This window comes from Microtus ochrogaster, chromosome X, assembly GCF_000317375.1.
Source record: "Microtus ochrogaster isolate Prairie Vole_2 chromosome X, MicOch1.0, whole genome shotgun sequence".
Classification (NCBI taxonomy): domain Eukaryota; kingdom Metazoa; phylum Chordata; class Mammalia; order Rodentia; family Cricetidae; genus Microtus; species Microtus ochrogaster.
Genome location: NC_022026.1, coordinates 53,877,822 through 53,883,145, shown reverse-complemented (window position 1 = coordinate 53,883,145; position 5,324 = coordinate 53,877,822). Strand labels below are relative to the sequence as shown.

Sequence of the window (5,324 nt, the reverse complement as noted above, 5' to 3'; positions counted from 1 at the left end):
GAGGGAGGGGGACTTGATCAGGGGAGGGGGAGGGAAATGGGAGGCGGTGGCGGGGAGGAGGCAGAAATCTTTAATAAATAAATAAATTAATTAATTAAAAAAATATTTTGGAAACAAGGAAAAGAAACCCAACTTGAACTTGTTTTCGAAAATAGGAACTAACTTAAAAAAATTTTATGATGGGGGTCAGATAAGGAGCAAGGGAAGAATATGATTGAGATAGACTTAAGGAATAGTTTTTACCCTGGGGTATTCTCTTTCCTATCTCACGTCTGTTTTTTTCTGCATACCATCTTCAATGAAATATGCCAAACCCAACCACAGATTATTTCACAGTTGTATATTTCTTATAACTTTAGCTTCTAGAAAATGTATACTTTTTAATTACTAATCAAAAATTTATGAGAGTCAATTATTAGCCCAGCTATTGTCAGGTATCTTTTTCTGAACCAGTTAAATATTTCCAGAAGGTGGGATCACATGTTAATAAATAATTTCAGGGTTCTGGAGCTTCCAGTCCAAGAATAAGCATATAGAATGTTTTGTGCCTTTAGTGAGGGTTCTCAATGACAATGGCAGGGAAAACATGTTGAAATAAACTGAACACATCTTAACCCAGGAAGCCGAGGCCAGAGATGATGGTTTTGCCTCCAAAGATATGACTACCTACTTCTCTTCCCAATAGTCCCATCATAGGGACCAAAATTTTGAAACTTGGACCTTTGAGGACATTCAACAACCAAACTATAAAATGGTGTACAGTCTAGTAGTTTAATACATACTTAAAATACGTAATAATTTAATCAGGAAAATTGACATTGTATATAACCTAAACCATATATTTTCTATTGATAATAAACTCCTTTAAAATAGCCTCATCTATCTATTTGTATACATATAATTTTAGCAAAGAAATTTCAGACAACTTCTTTTTGAAAGGTTAGAATTCTAAGCAGTGTTATTTTTGTCTTTGAATTCAAAACATCTTAAGAAACAAGAAAAAGAAATAGCTCTGCTAAAATAAACTTTCACGCACACACCTTTTTTCTTCTTGACAAACATTTTCTAGCTGCTTCTTGGTAAGCCTCTTACATAGTAATGCTCAAAATTTAAGCAAGGAAAAATATTCATAATCCTATTTCCTTATATTGTCAAAGCAATAGCAAGCCATACACAGTTTGATTTTATATATATATATATATATGTGTGTGTGTGTGTGTGTGTGTGTGTGTGTGTGTCTGTATATTATATATCTATATATACATATATTTCCTGCTTTCTTTTCTAGTACGGATCTCTTGTCAATATATACAGAATACCTTTTTGAAATTTGGTGTGGAAAGTCCTTCTGTATTTCTGTTGCTTTCATTGGTTAAATAAAGAGACTGCCTTTGCGTTTTGATAGGGCAGCCCTTAAATGGGCGTTGTAGACAGAACAGAATTCTGGGCAGAAGAAGGCAGTGTGGCAGATGCCATGGCTCTCCTCTCCAAGACAGACGCTGGCTAGACTCATGCCGGTAAGCCACAGTCAAGTGGAAATACATATTAATGGAGATGGGTTAAACTAATATGTGAGAATTAGCCAATAAGGGGCTGGAGATAATGGGCCAGGCAGTATTTAATTAGTACAATTTCCATGTGGTTATTTCAGGGGTTAAGCTAGCCGGGTGGTATAACGCAGCCCACTGCTCCTTTTACTACAGAAATCTTTTTTATTTATACTGTTAAAATACAATTTGGATATCATAGAGCAATGGACACCCACTTGAGAGGTTTTATTGATACTTATGATATAGCTATTTTGGCTGAAGTAAAGTTATTGATTGATAAGGACTAAGGCTTATTTGGGAAGCAGGTTTTTTGGAATTCTCCCTGTATGACATAGGACTCAGAAATACATAGGACAAACTAGGGTTATCTAGGATGAGAAAATGCCTCCATCAAACTTCTCTGCAGGCCATTACTAATCATATTGATATAGACAGTCCTATCACACTGTGGATGGTTCTATCTCTGGGCAAGTGGTTCTGAGTTGTGTAAGAATGTAGGTTGAGCAAGCCATGTGGAGCAAGATACCAAGCAGTGTTCTTCTAAGGTCTATGCTTCAGTTCCAGCCTCCAGGGTCATGCTTTGACTTCCTGCCTGGCCTCTATCCATTACAGTTGTAAGGTGTAATATGGAATAGACTCTTTTCTCTCCAAGCTGGCTTTGGCCATGATATTTATCAAACAATAGAAACAAAACTAGGGCAATAGGATATACACACAGCTTTTTTCTGATGATTCAAGTTGATTTGCCTGTATATGAGCTAATTTGGAGGTTGATTATATGCAATTTTATAAAAGAGTAAAAATATATACCAACTTTTATAACAAATAAAAACTTTAGTGATGATGATGCTTTCTAATAGGTCCATTGTTGGGGATAATTTCTTCAAAATTAAATGTGCAAGTTATGGAAAAGCCATGAAGTGATGTCACCACTGTTTTCTTTGGTAGTTTTCTGGTAATGTCAAGTACCATGACCAAATACCTTGTAGCTTCTTTTGAAGCACTACTAGCTGAAGCTGGAGAAATTACATTGATTTCAAAGAGTTTGCCCGAGTTATCCAGTTATTCAACGTGGTTTGAAATTCATAGGCAAGTAGTGCAAAATGCACAGGTTTTACCATCAAGGGAAATTTGGACTTATAAACTGAATTAGGAAGTGCTTCTCTTAATATTTTTCTGAAAGACTTTATATTTCTCTGATTCCTTCTGTATCCTTTGATATGACTCATATCAAAGAAAGCCTTCCCTTCAGTTCTCTATTTTGTCTGATACTGGAGATGGAACTCGGGCTTTATGTTTGCTAGGCAAGCACTAGCACAGAGTCATACCCCTAGCCTTCTGTTCTCTTTGTAGTAAAGTTTAGAATTTACTCAAAAAGATATAAATCTGTTTGTGCTAGTATTAGCAATACGAGCTTCAATCACCAGAGAAGAGGGAACCTCAGTTGTACAATTGCCAAGGCAATTGGGAATAAATACCAGTGGAGCGTCTTTTTATTATTAATAATTTATGGGGAGGACCAAGTCCACTGCAGGTGGTGCTGCCCCTGAACAAGTAATCCTAGGTTATATACGTTATATAAGAAAACAACCCGACTGAGCCAATAAGCAGCATTGCTCCATGGTGCCTTTTTCAGTTCTTGCCTCCAGGTTCTGGCTTTGAGTTCCTGCCCTGACTCTCCTTGATGAAGAACTGTATCCTGTAAGTTGAAACAATACATTTCCTCACCAAGGTGCACGGGTTAGTGTTTGATCATCGCAGAAGAAAGTTAACTAGAACATTATTCAGATGTTAAATTTCTGTTAGGTTTCATAAGTTGTAAATTGTTTTTTAAGTGTTGTGTCTCATTTCACATGGTTCATTTCATCAACAGACATGTAATGAATTAACAGTTATTCAAATATTCCATTATTAATCCTTTAATATCTATAGTGCTGGCATCACTTTTATTCCTAAAATTACATTTTTAATATGTGTATGTATCATGTTAATGGAGTGTTCAGAGAAACCAGAAAAAATAGTTAAACCTCCTGAAACAGAAGTTATAGAGGGTTGTCAGCCTCCATATGGTTTTCAGGAACTGAATCCTGTGTCCTTTGCAAAAGCAACAAATGCTCTTATTTACAGCCTCTTACCTTTTATTATTCTGTTTTCTATTACACTGATTTCCTCTTTTATTTTTTGCTTTTTGTCACCATTTGCAGTTTTTTAGGTTTTAATTCTCTATGAAGGTATGAGCATTATAAAATTGTAGGTTTCTTTCTAAAAACTGCTTATAGATATACACTTTTAAATTATAGCTTTGTTTTCAACATATATTTTAAAATATTTTCTAATTACTTTGAAAGTTTCTTCTTTAATAAAGGCTATATTTTGAAGTTATGTTTTAATTTTGAAATATGTACAGTTTTCTGGTATATATTAGTGATGTCCAAATAAATTCTCTTGTATTCAGACAACAATTTTGTCTGTTTTCTAGGTTTTTAAGATATACTATGACTTGCACATGGTGCAGGATATCTTGAGAAATGTTATATGTGTGATTAACAAGAATGTATTTTTTCTGCATTTGTTGGGTGCAAAATTATATAAATGTTAATTAAGTCATTTATTATGATGTATGTGTATTTGAATGTGCTGATAAATTCAATTTGGTGTTTCAATGGATATTTTTGTAAATATCAGGCAATTTATTTTGAATTTTTTCTTCTGGCGTCTTCATTTCTTTTGGCTCGGAGAGTAATTCTGCATTCCTAAAATATTTGGGGAGTATTTCTTCTGCTTCAATTTCTTTGAAAGCATTTTTTGGCTCATCTATATTTACCTGATTATTATATAAATGCATCAAGACTAACGGCTGATTTGACCTGATAGGTTCTCTTTGCTTTGCTTTGCCTGAACTGTCTTTTGTTTTTATTATTGCTATTTATTTCATAAACATAAAATATTTCAAAGAAGATTTAGAAGATCCAAATATACATATGTATATATACATATATATATATATGTGTGTGTGTGTGTGTGTGTGTGTTTGAAGAAATTAAGAATGTCACTTTTCAAGTTTTCAAGTTTCATAGACCAAAAATACATTAACAGGAAACTAGGAAAGTACATTGGCACATCTCCCTTTTGAATATTCTGAGCAACGAGAGGTAGTTCTTGCAACCAGTAGCAGAGTGGAAGTTCATACCTAAATATTGTAAGAATATTTCAGTGTTTGCTTAAACTTTGAATAAGGAATCACAGATTGGGCTTTTGAAAACATCTCAAGACTAGGAAGTCAAAGAAAGATAGATTTTAGATAGACTTTATCTATAGTGCCTACTCTATTTGGGAATGCTATTTCAAAGCTGAAAGGCCTTAACTATGGACATTCTGTGTACATCCTTGAGTAGGACATTTCAGCTAAAACTCTTGATATTATATTGTTGAGACATAATGGGTGTAGCTTTTCTGATATTTCTTTTTTAAAGCTTGTTTTATTTTAATGACTGATCCACCTGAGGCCACACAAAGCCCTCTATGTCCAGACATGAGTGAAGCTTTCTTTATTTCTTGGTCTCTTCCTCCTTGAACAGTCTTGATGAGCTCCTCCTTCTTGGCCTGCAGGGGCTCCTCCTGGGCTTTTGTGTTTCCTTGGTTTTAGACTTATGTGTCTCAGCTTTGTCAGCAAGGAGCTTCTTGTGGGCCTTGTCTGCCTTTAACTTACAGATATGCTCCATGAGAATCCGCTTGTTTTTGAAGATATTCCTTTTTTTTTTTTTTTTTTTTTTT

The 5,324-nt window shown here is 34.5% G+C and overlaps 1 pseudogene; it reads right to left on the bottom strand.

Moving 5' to 3' along the window:
* Positions 1-4,970: 4,970 nt before the first annotated feature.
* The window catches only part of LOC101981314, a 902-nt pseudogene continuing 548 nt past the window's right edge, over positions 4,971-5,324 (bottom strand).